General features: G+C 36.2%; 1 protein-coding gene across 2 annotated transcripts in view; it reads left to right on the top strand.

Moving 5' to 3' along the window:
• MARCHF8 (membrane associated ring-CH-type finger 8) overlaps positions 1-12012 on the top strand; it is a 127453-nt gene that overhangs the window by 6314 nt on the left and 109127 nt on the right. The window contains exon 1 of one of the 2 annotated variants that reach the window (XM_016140936.2): positions 1249-11372. The exons of the other annotated variant lie outside the window; for it this stretch is intronic. The gene's annotated coding sequence lies outside the window, so the exon portion shown is untranslated. Of the gene's footprint in view, positions 1-1248; positions 11373-12012 lie in introns of those variants that run through there. 2 annotated transcript variants of the gene reach the window in all.

Below are 12012 nucleotides of genomic sequence, written 5' to 3'. Positions count from 1 at the left end.
TAGCAGTTTCCCATTAAACATACCCTTACTATGACCCAGAAATTCCACCCCTGGTTATATAAATGACTTATGCCCCAATGTTCAGAGATCAAAATTGGAAATTGCTCAGATATCTATCAGCAAGTATACAGTGGAATATTACTCAGCAGTAAAAAGGGAAGTACACAGCATGACATTAAAAAAAATCATTTAGCCAAGCCGAAGAAGCTAGACACAAATCCATACATACTGTATAATTCCATTCACATTTGTATTAGAGCCAACAAAACTGATTTATGGTCAAGAAGATTAGTGATTGCTTGGGGTCAGAGGTAGATGGAATTGACTGTGGTAGAGCAAAAGGGAACTTTTTGCAGTGATGGAAATGTGTGTCTGAATTTTGATTGGGTAGTGGTCATACTATATATACCTTTGTCAGAATTCTCCATCATTTTACTTAAAATGTGCACTAATTTTATGTAAATTTTATTTCAATACAATTGATTTAAAAAACTGTGGTTTTTTAAAGAATGAGTATATATGTGTGTGTGTGTATATATATAGTAATTTTATGTAAAAGGTTTAAGTGTATGTATGCACATATGCCCAGGAAATGTCTAGAAGGCTGCTCAGCAAATTGTTACTGATTATATTTAAAATATGGGATTTTAGGTGGTTTAAAAAATGATTGGACTTATAGATTATTTGAATTATTTTTTTCCATGTACATATCTTGACAAAAGAAAAAAGGTGTTTTTTTGGTCATGTATAAGTTTTATTCCAAGATGTTTTTATCTTTTACATATTTAATAAACATAATAATTATAAAATGTTTAGAATTTAAATACTCATATTGTGAGTTACCACCTGTTAGGAATTGTCAATCCAGAGAATGAATGTGCCTTTTAAGAAGGACTTCTGGTGGCTAATTGGGTTCAAATTTATAGACAGTCTAGTAGTCATTACTAAATGGGCCTCTTATGCTCTCTGTGCTTCAGGAAAATGTGCACTAAGCTGCAAGCCTCCTGCACTGTGCCCCTGCCTTTTGAGCCACCCTGTATACAGAAGTTCCCGGAATCATATTTCAACCAGTAAGACCGAGACCTTCCTTGACCAATGGGAGCTGCATAATCATATCCTCATTTGCATCTTCACTAACCATTCAGAGTGGCTCCATTCTGATCAATCAGGATAGTGCTTTTGGACCAAACTGTGAGGATTTGGAGTCTTCCTTTACATGAGGATGGACCAATGGGAGACCAGGTGGGGGGGACATCTCTATTTAAGTTAGCTCCCCTCTGGCTTGGGGATTACGCTTTTAGTTTCTATTGAAGATTGCATTTCTCCTGCTGGAGCTACCACCCTGCTGTGTAAACCAAAGGTAGTTGCCAATATAATGCCAACAGGAGTCCCCAATTTGAGATGTGGTGAGGTGAAGGAGACTTTTTATTGTAAACAGCTCAATTGTAAAATAGCACAGCTGTGGAACAGGTAGGCTGTGAGGCAGCCTGGGCGAGCAAGTTCCAGTGTTAAAGCTGTGATTTGGCTAGAGCTGTCTTGCTGACCTGGAGCTGTATCACAACTGAGCTGTTTCATATCTGAGCTGTTCCACATCTGTGCTGTTTCACAACTGAGCTGTTTACACTGAATAAAGTCTTTTTCCCCCTTCACCACACCCCAAATTTGGGGACCTTTTGGCACTGAATTGGCAACAATGACCTATTGACAGAACAAAATCTTACATTACCCTTGATTCCCTTGGTCCCGTCTCTCATCCCCCTCCCCACCGATGTTACTGCTACCCTAAAATTTGTGTTTATTATTTCCTTGTTATTTTTTTATAGTTTACTATGTTTGCACCTCTAAACTATGTGTTTTGATCTGTGTACTGTTGAACTTAATAACTAATAACTAGAATCATACTGTGTATATAATTTATCACTTGCTTTTTAATCCCACATATTCTAAGCCTTGTCCATATTTTTTATGTGGCTGTACTTCATTGATGTGTCATTGCTGTATTGTATTACATTATATGAATATTCCACAATTGGATTTTTGTACTCTTAATGAGTGATTATGCGTCATTTTTTTTTTTTTTCTGTTATGGGCAGTGGTAATGTGAACATTTTTTGCATGTCTTCCGGTGCACGTGAGCAAGACTTTCTCTTAGTAAATAATTAGGAATATATCTGCTGGGTTGTAGGTAATGCATTTCTTTAACTTTTCTAGACATATTTGTCTTGTATTGCTCTAAAACAAATTACCACAAACTTAGAGGCTTGAAACAACACAAATTTATTCTCATTGTTCTGTAGGTCAAAAGTATGGTAGGCTTGCCTGGGTTATCTGCTATGGGTCTTACAAGGCTGAAATCAAGTTATGTAAATATATTCATAACTTGTATAACTCCTCCCCTATTGTGGATATTTAGTGAGCTCTGATTTTTCTTATTTATAGCAATGTTGCAGTGAACATTCTAGTGTACATGTCTTTGAACATTCATGGGGATATTAGTGTAGTATAGAGTTTTAAAAGTGGAATAGGCTGGTCAAAGGAATTTTAAATTAGGTAGTGGCAATTGTCCCATTTTTTAGTTCAGCCTATGCATCTTATAATGTTTAGCTACCCTTTTTTTCCCATTCTGTTTCCCGTATTATCTATTAACAATCCCCTTGTTTTTCTTAATTTTAAAATTAATGTTTAAATTTTTATAGAATAATACTTGGGTATTGTTTAAAAGTATTGAACATAAAGGCTTATGATGATAAACAGGCCCAACTTCTGTTTTCCAGTCTATGGTAGTTAACCTCCATAGTTCTAAACTTAATACTTATACCACTATTATTGATTTATCAACTTTAGGTATTATGTATTGCCTTCCTTTTTTAGGGATTGGTCACCTTCAACTCATCTCTTACTTTTTCTTCGTTCCAACTGTGGTAACAGCCCATTTTTATTGAAGTCAATAATCAGTATTTTGTCAGTGACCACTTAACTTTTCTTCAACTGCAGAACCAAGTAGCAGTTTGTGACTACATTTCCTTCTTGTTTTTTTTTAAAGTTAAAATATCTCATTTTTTTCATTTATATAACTTTTCATTCACAAATTATTTATTTTTACCAGATACTCTATCATATCATCTACAATATCTTATCTACCAATCTCTCTACTTTTCTAGAGGCCTTTCTTCCTAGAGCCTTCTATCATCCTGCTGTAGCGTGAACCTGAATTCTCGGGTTGCTGATCAGTCAGTGTGTGGGAGACTTTCTCTGGGCTATTTAGTTTTTGCAGAGAATCATTTGCTCTTCCCTGTGTATTAGTTTTGATAGTTTAGGCTCTTGCTCCTCACAGTGTATCCCATAGACCAGCCACATTGGTATCATCTCGGTGCATGTTTGAAATGTAGAATTTCAGGTCACATCTCAAACCTGCTGCATCAGAACAAGATGATTTGCACCAAAAATTTTGAAAGCACTGGGCTGTGCTGTGGTAACAATAGCAACAACAGAATGTTTATTGTCATGCAAAACTCAAGACAAATTGGGTATAACTCCTCCATGTGTAGCTATGCCATCTAGCCTCTAAAACGACAGTGGAAGAGAGGGCAGGATGGAGGATCTCAATAACTGTTTTTAAACGTCAAGCCTGTAAGTGACTGACATTACTCCCTCATATATTGGTCAGGAGCCAGTCACATGGCCTCTAACATAATTTGCAAGAGAGGCTGGAAAATGTAGTCTTCTAGTTTGCTCAGGGACAGGAAACTGTGTAGTGGATAAATAGCGCTGATTCTGCTTTAGTTGGCCGTCTGGTCCCTAGATTGTTTCATTCTTTTTCCATGTGTAGAGCACAGCATCCCCTGATCCAACAAGTCATTTCTTTCAGTTCAAACTACAGGATCTCTGAGTGATGCTTGGCTGTGTCAGGTACACATCAGACTTTCTTAAACTAAGAAGACCCATTATTAACACCCACCCCTTGCAAAGTGTTATAATGACACAACATGACTAATAAACAATCCTATTTGGAAGGTAAAGCAGAGATACAGTAGTCCCTCTTTTGTACTCTTCTGTAGCAGTTTGTAATCTTTATGGATAGACGTTGTAAAGGAAGGTTTCCTTCTTGGGAGGGAAAGGTGTTTCTTAATTAGACTCTGATTTTTTTACTTGAGAGAAACTCTTACATCCTTTTTTCTCCATGGCCCCAGGGACCATCATCCTCTAGGAAGTTCTTTTTCCATTATCTTATTTGACCACATTCCACATCCAAAATTGATGTTGGGAGCAATGCTCTACTTGGGTACTATGAAGTTCGCCTATTTGTAGAAGGTTGGACTTTCAGAGGTGGTTTTTAGATCTTAAACGGTGAAGTATTTTAAGTCTGTGCTATTACATTTCTCTCAAAAACAGACTCCTTATCCATTTGCTTCCAGTCAATGCAGAGTGACAGTAGCAAAACTTATTAAGACGTAGTTCTCAGATCTACTTTATTTTTCTGTTTTATTGCTCCCCAGCTTCTGTTTTGTGTCAGTGGAAGCTGAAAGGTCACACTATAATCTGATGTTCTCTGAGCTTATTTCTCTATTGTAATACCTTGCTAGAAACAGCCAGTAGTAACCAACATATACTACAAAGTTTCATTTACTAGTTTTATTCCCCATGGAACTTTAAGCTCATCAGGTGTGTGGTTTGCCTTTTGAGTTAGAGCCATCAGTAGATTTTCTAAATATTTTCCACTGCATAAAGTGGATAATCATCTTTTCATTCTTCAACATGAAGTTCCTCATTGACCACAGAGTGATAGCTAAGCAAATGCAACTTGTTTAGGATTTTGTTATGGAAGCACCCCATTTCTGGTCGCAGTTTCTGGTTGGGGAGGCGGCCAAGAGAACCATTGTTTTATTTCTATTTTGTTAGTAGTTTACTGCAACTCATAACCTGAGGCCTGAGCTCTTTGCGTCTTACAGGCAAATTAGCTTGTTTTGTATCTTTATCCATCATTTCAAACGATATATTGTAATCTTTTTTGGCCGCTTGGGTACCCTCTCTTGTTTGTGGCCTTGTGATTATTATCCCTTTTCTCTTTTTTAATTGAAATTTCCATTTTCAGATAACTGCAGGTTCATATGCATTTGTAAGAAATGATGCAAAGGGATGCATCATTTAACCATTTCACCTTTGTCCAGTTTACCCCAAAGTTAACATCTTGCCAAATTATGGTGCAATATCAAGACCAGGACATTGTTACAGTCAAGATGCATACTATATCTGTCACCACAAGGGTCTCTCATGTTGCCCTTTTTTGGTTCTACCCACTTCTCCTCCCACCTACTGCCTTAACCCCTGGCAACCATTAATCTGTTATTTTCTATAATTTTTTTTCAAGGACATTATATAAATGGAATCATATGCTATGTGACTTTTTGGGTTGGCTTTTTTTACTCAGCATAATTCTCTGGAGCTTTGTCCTGGTGGTGTCCAAATAGTTCCTTTTTATCCCTTTTTTATTGCCGAAGTATTCTGTGGTGTGGATGTGCTATAATTTATTTGATCATTCACCTACTGAAAGAGAATAGAGTTATTGAAACATTTGTGTGCAGGTGTTTGTATGACTACATGACTTCATTTTTCTTGGGGATAAATGTTCTGGAGTGCAATTGATGGGTTGTATGATATTCACATGTTCAGTTTTCTTAGAAATTGCCAGAGTGTTTTCCAGAGTGGATATATCATTTTATATTTCTACCAATCATATAAAGATGATTCAGTTTCTCATTATCATTGCCCTCATTTTGGTTTTGGCACCATTTTTTATTTTAGTCATTCTGGTAGCTATGTAGTGATATCTCATTTTGATTTAAAATTGCATTTGCCTAATGGTTAATGAGGTTGAGCATCTTCTCATGCTGTTTGCCACCTGTTTATCCTCTCAGTGAAAATCTCATTTCTTTTCTCCATTTTATAATTGGATTTTTTTTTTAATGTTGAGTTTTGAGAGTTCTTTGTATACTCTAGGTACTAGTCCTTTGTCAGATATATAATTTCAAATATTTTCTCCCAGTTTGTAGGTTGTCCTTTCATTCTTTGAAGAGCAAAAAATTTATAAAGTCCAATTTATACATTTTCCCCCTTGGGTATTATACCTTTAGTGTGAAGTTTAAGAACTCTGCCTAGCCATAAATCCTAAAGATTGTCTCCTGTGCTTTTTTTCCCTCCCTAAAAGCTTTATAATTTTAGGTTATACATTTAAGTCAATGAATTAATGAGTTAATTTTTATGTAAGGTGTGAGACTTAGGTCAAGGTTTTTATTTTATTTTTCCTCTTGTTCTGGCACTATTTGTTGAAAAGCTTTCTTTCCTTCATTGAATTGCTTTATCAAAAACCATTTGGGTATATCTGTATGAGTTTTCTTATGGGTTCTCTGTTCTGTTCTGTTGATGTATATGTCCTTCCGCTAATACTAAACTGTTTTGATTATGATACTATAGTAAGTCTTGTAATCAGTAGCTGATTCCTCCCGTTCTGCTCTTTTTCCAAAATGTTTTAGCTGTTGTCAGTCTTTCGTGTTTTTTGTATGTATTTAAAAATAATCTTGTCTGTATCTGCAAAAAACTTTAAGATTTCGATAGTGATCTTGTTAAATTGATATATTAATTAGGGAAGAATACACATCTTTACTTTGTTTAGTCTTCGAATCCATAAAAACACAATATCCATCTGATTTCTTTCACCAGCATTTTATACTTTTCAGAGTCAAACATCTTTGTTAGATTTATACCTACATAAATTTTTTTCATGTTTGTAAATGGTGCTTTATTTTTAATTTCTATGTCCTTGTTTTTATTACTAGTATATAAAAGTACAACTAATTTTATGTTTTATGTTTATCTTGTATGCTGCTATTCTGCTGAAGTCAACTCGTCTATTCTGGGAGTATTTTGGTAGATTCCTTGGGATTTCTATATGGACAGTCATGTCAGCTGCAGTTAGGTACAGTTTTATTTATTTTTTTCTTCCCAATTTGAATGCCTTTTCTTTCCTCCCCCTTCCCCTCCCCCTCCTCCTCTGTTTCTCTCTCTGTCTCTCTCTCTGTCTCTCTCTCTCTCTGTCTCTCTGTCTCTCTCTTTCCCACCTTATTGCTCTGGCTAGAACTTCTGGCACTAAGTTAAATAAGAGTTTCCTTTTCCCCAGTCTTAGGCAGGAAGCAATTGGTCTCTCATCATTAAGTAATGTTAGGTGTAGGGTTGTTTTTGTGGGTGCCTTTATCAAATTAAGGAAGTCTTTTTTTCCTTCTATTTTTCCTGGAGTTGTTATGAATGGGTGTTGAATTTTGTCAAATGCTTTTTCTATATCCATAATCATGTGATTTTATTCATTAGCCTCTTAACATTGTAGATTACACTGATCGATTTTTGAAAATTGAACAAACCTTACCATCCTTGGAATAAACCTCACTTGGACATGGTTTATAATTTTTTTATATTTCCTGAATTCCAATACTTTGTTAAGGATTTTTTCTTTTCTATTTAGAGAGCTTTTTGTAGCTATTTCATTCCTTTAGGGTATATCTCCTGGTGATGTAGTCTCTTAATTTTCTTTGACCTCAGAATGTCTTGATTTTCCCTTCCTGTTTGAAGGATATTTTTGTTTGATAGAGGGTTCTGAGCTGACAATTCTTTTATTTCAGTCCTTGAAAGATGTTGTGTCCCTTACTTTTGGCTTCCATAGTTTCTGATGAAATATTCTTTGCCATTTAAATGGTTTTGCCCTTATAGGTAAGGTGGTGTTTCTGTGTCACTGCTTTGAGGATATTTTCTTTGTCTTTGGCGTTCAGAAGTTTGACAGTCAAATGGTCAAATGTTTTGGTGAGTATTTCTTTGAGTTTATCATGTTTTGAGTTTGCTCAGAATCAATCAATCAATCAATCAATCTCTCTCTCTCTCTCTCTCTCTCTCTCTCTCTCTCTCTCTCTCTCTCTCTCTGTGTGTGTGTGTGTGTGTGTGTGTGTGTGTGTGTGTGTATTTTTTGCCAAATTTGGGGATTTTCAGCCTTTATTTCAAGAACTTTTTCATCCCAGCCTTCTCTGGTGATATGTATGTTAGATCTTTAGTTATAGTCCCACAGGTCCCAGAGGCTGTGTGTGTTCATTTATCAGTCGGTTTTCCCTCTGTCATTCAGATTGGGTACTTTCTACTGTTCTGTATTCTGGTTCACTGATTCTTTTCTCTGTCCCCACCATTCTGATGTTGTGCCCTTCTATTGTTTTTGTGTTTTGGTAGTTATATTTTTTCAGTTCTGAAATTTTCTTTTGTTTCTTCTGTACATATTATATTTCTTCACTCAGACTTTTTATTTTTTCACTGAGACACACAGCTGTGGGGATGAAAGTCCCAGCTGCCTTCACTGATACTGTCCTGATGAGGATGTCGAGATACATCATTACATCTCAGTGAGAGTACTCTTCGTCTTTGCTGGCATGATGGGTGGTGGCCACAGTTTTTTCTGTGGTATTTGGCTGGAAAAGATTTATTGTCTTTCTAGGCTGACCCTTTACTACTCCTTGGTTAGAAAAAGGAGGCTTTTCTTGGGGCTTTTTGTTTATGCACCCCTTGGTGTTTCTGAGTTACCAATTCTTCAACTATAAGTTTGTATTATATGAAACAAAAAAGGAAGCCCAGGGAACTCAACACTGAATTGTTCCTTGAATCTCGAGGTCCCTAGCTGGTCTGCCTTCTCCTTTCTGCCTTTCAAAGTCTTATATTTGTTTTATATATAATGTCTAGAGTTTTTAGTTGTACTTAGTGAGATAAATAGGGAAAAGTATAGTTACTCTGTCTTCCCACAAATGTAAGTTACTTCTTTTTGAAAAATGCTTTTACTGGCATTTTAACAGTCATGGTGGAAAAGGAACTAAACTTAAGTGTTCAATCCACACCTTTATTACTTTATTATTCTTAATTGTTTCATTACATTTATGTGAATTAAGCAGATGAAATATTTTATTTGCTTATTGATTATTTTGTTTATGACACACAGTCTTATGTGGAAGAGTCTTTGGGAAATGATCGAGAACATGAAATTCTGCTTGGCTAAGGTTTCTCAAAAAGCTCCACAGCATAATTGAATTCCTTTAAGTTAAAATGACCTTTTATTTTATGCCAGAGGCTACATACTATAAACTTTTAAGTTTATTTTGATTTAAAAAAATAATTTAAATATATTTGCAGGAAGGATAACTTTTTGATTCTATCAAAGCATTAAAAATTTAAGGAATTACTAGGAGTCTTAAGTTTGTTAATTCAGTTATGACTATGTTAGAAATGTTCTAATACTTAATCTGGTGGCATAGTGGTTAAGGAAATGGGCTTTGGAGCCAGTTTCAGTGCTTACTGTAGGACCTTAGGCCTGGGTTTCTTCATCCATATGGTGGAGATGATAACAGTCACACTGTTTCATAGGGTGGTTGTGATCTTGTGAGTTCTTTTTTAATTTGTTAAAACCAAAAATCTTTTTTTCTATTTTATCATAAATTTAAAAAAATTGTCAATTCTACTAACAGCATCTTACACAATTTAGTATAGTTCTGAGAGTATTAGATTTAAGAATTCGGAAATCTGAATTTCATTCCCAATTTTACTGAATAGCTGCTTGACCTCTGGCTTCACCTCTCTTTGCCTGGCTTTACTAATTTATAAATGTGGGGATGGTTTGAATTGGTTGATCTCTGAGATTCCTTCTACTTCTTCTTTTCTTTTTTTTTTTTTGTCTCCCACTGAATTGTAATTGAGGTAGCTATAACACATCTTACAACCTGGAGAAGAAAAAAGCTTGGAGTGGGGAGGGTGACGTAATCTTACAGAAGCATTAAGGACTGATACATCAATAATAATTAGGTTTGTTTTTCATGGTTCTCATCTATGACAAAACTAAGAACAGTAGATTGAAGGGAGACACTCTTGACTCACCATAATAGACACATTTCTAACACTACTGTTCAACATTGAAATGGGCCACCTTAAGTGCTGTATGCTTCCTAAGGTGCAAAAGTCAAGGTCAAACAGGCAACTGATGCTTTAGAGTCAGGTTCAGTTTATTTAAGCCTCAACGAGGGATGGTGCTGGATGACTTATCTAATGTTCTGGCCTCCCATGGGTGGAAATCATGGCATGATAAAGTTGTTAAAATAATCAAGAAAGACCATATTGCAGTGTGGTAGAGTGGTCACTGACTTTAACTGAATTATAATAATGACGATTCACGTAGTAAACTCTTATCTGCAATTTGTTTGGTTGAAGTTCAGACTAAGTACAATTCTGAGTTTTGAAAATGTTGCTTTTCTTAAGTCTTGTTTAGTTTTTGATTATCTAGGAAAAGCTGCACTATCTTCTTCATTTGAGTGATCTTTGAATGCTACTTTCCTTTTAAGCAAAGCTGGAAACTCTAGTGTGGATTCTTAGGTCCCATTGAGATATGCAGCTAAATTTGTTATCAACTATGTGAGTGCATTGCCAGCTTCTCTGGAGATGTTTACCAGTCTGGGCAATTTTGATAGTATTATCTTCTTGCAGTTTCTGCTGTGAAGCAGTCTTTGAAGTGTATGATAGGTGGAGGAGCAAGCCTTTGGGGAAAATATATTATTATTACTTTTATTAAATTGTAATGCTCTTTTTACCAATTCCTGAGGTAGACTATTGGTCAGCAAATTAGCATCTAGTTGAGGATGTTTTGTGTGTGCATGCATGTATGTGTATGTGTGTATGTTTCCTAAACTACCTCAGGTCTCTTTTACTCTCTGGGTGTCCTGTTCCTGCTAAGTTGGTATTAGACTTACTATACTAGTAGATAAATAAATTTATTGCAGGCTTCTCAACCTTAGCACTATTGACATTTAGAGCTGGATAATTCTGTGTTGTGGCCTTGTCCTGTGCATTGCAGGATGTTGAGCAGCATCCCTGGCCTCTTCCTGCTAGATAGCATTCCCACAGTTATGGCAACCAACAATAGTTCTAAGACATTGCCAAAAGTTACCTGGACTGCAAAATCAGCCCAGTTGAGAACCACTGACTTGTGGATGCCTCTCAGCCAGCCCTCTGCCACAGTATGGTAATCCCACTCTTCTGGTTTCTCCATGTTGCCAGTCTTGCTCACAGCCTTCTGCCCCTGACTGTGCTCTGCTCAGCTAATGAGGTGGAAAGTTGCCAAGTGGAAGGTGGAATCAGTGGGGAATAGGGCAGAGCTGGAGTCAGGTGTGGCCCTGGGTAGTGGCTGAGCACTGCAACACACAGTTGGGTGTGTTTTTTCCTGTTACCTAATGATTAGACTTAAAAACAAATGTTCTTTGACATGAAAGTGAGCTGACAGTGACACTGGTGGTCCTAGCACACAACAGGTATGTGGCATTTTCATGTCCGAAGCCTGCCTGGGAGTCTGAGGTTTTGAAAGAAAGCTCCAGGGATGTTTTCTCCTTAATGTTTTTGTTTGAAAGAAGCAAGGGAGAGAGAAACTGCTTCTTGATGAACTTCCATGTTCAATTTAGATTTCGTTTTTGAGGTGACTTTAGTAACTAGATAGAGTCAATTTTTTTACATGTATGAAATGAGGGGGGAGAATTTATAAATATGAAGCAGCAAATATTTCACAGGTGCAGCTGGGGGTGGTGCCATGCCCTCAAGAAACACTGAATACTGAAGGAGTGAGGCAGGTAACTGCATATGATACATCATATCATGTAAGGAATGGTCTTAGGTCAGGGGGCGGGTGGTGAGGGATGGGCAAAGAGAGATCTAAGATAAACTCAAGACTTGAAACAGGTGTTCACAGTCCTTATTTATATTCATTTTTCAATCAGTATTTGTTATTAATACTTTTATTCTGGGTTTTATGAATTGTTTTTTACCTAGTCAAGATCTTCCTGAATGCCCATTTTTAAAAAAATTCTTATGTATCACATAACATTTCCCATTTTAATAACTTTTAATAACTACGTATTACATTTTATGATTATATTCCAGTTTACTTAATCATTTCTT

This window comes from Rousettus aegyptiacus, unplaced genomic scaffold (assembly GCF_014176215.1).
Source record: "Rousettus aegyptiacus isolate mRouAeg1 unplaced genomic scaffold, mRouAeg1.p scaffold_m13_p_6, whole genome shotgun sequence".
Classification (NCBI taxonomy): domain Eukaryota; kingdom Metazoa; phylum Chordata; class Mammalia; order Chiroptera; family Pteropodidae; genus Rousettus; species Rousettus aegyptiacus.
The sequence above is the reverse complement of the archived record's forward strand: the minus strand, read 5'-3'. Positions and strand labels throughout refer to the sequence as shown.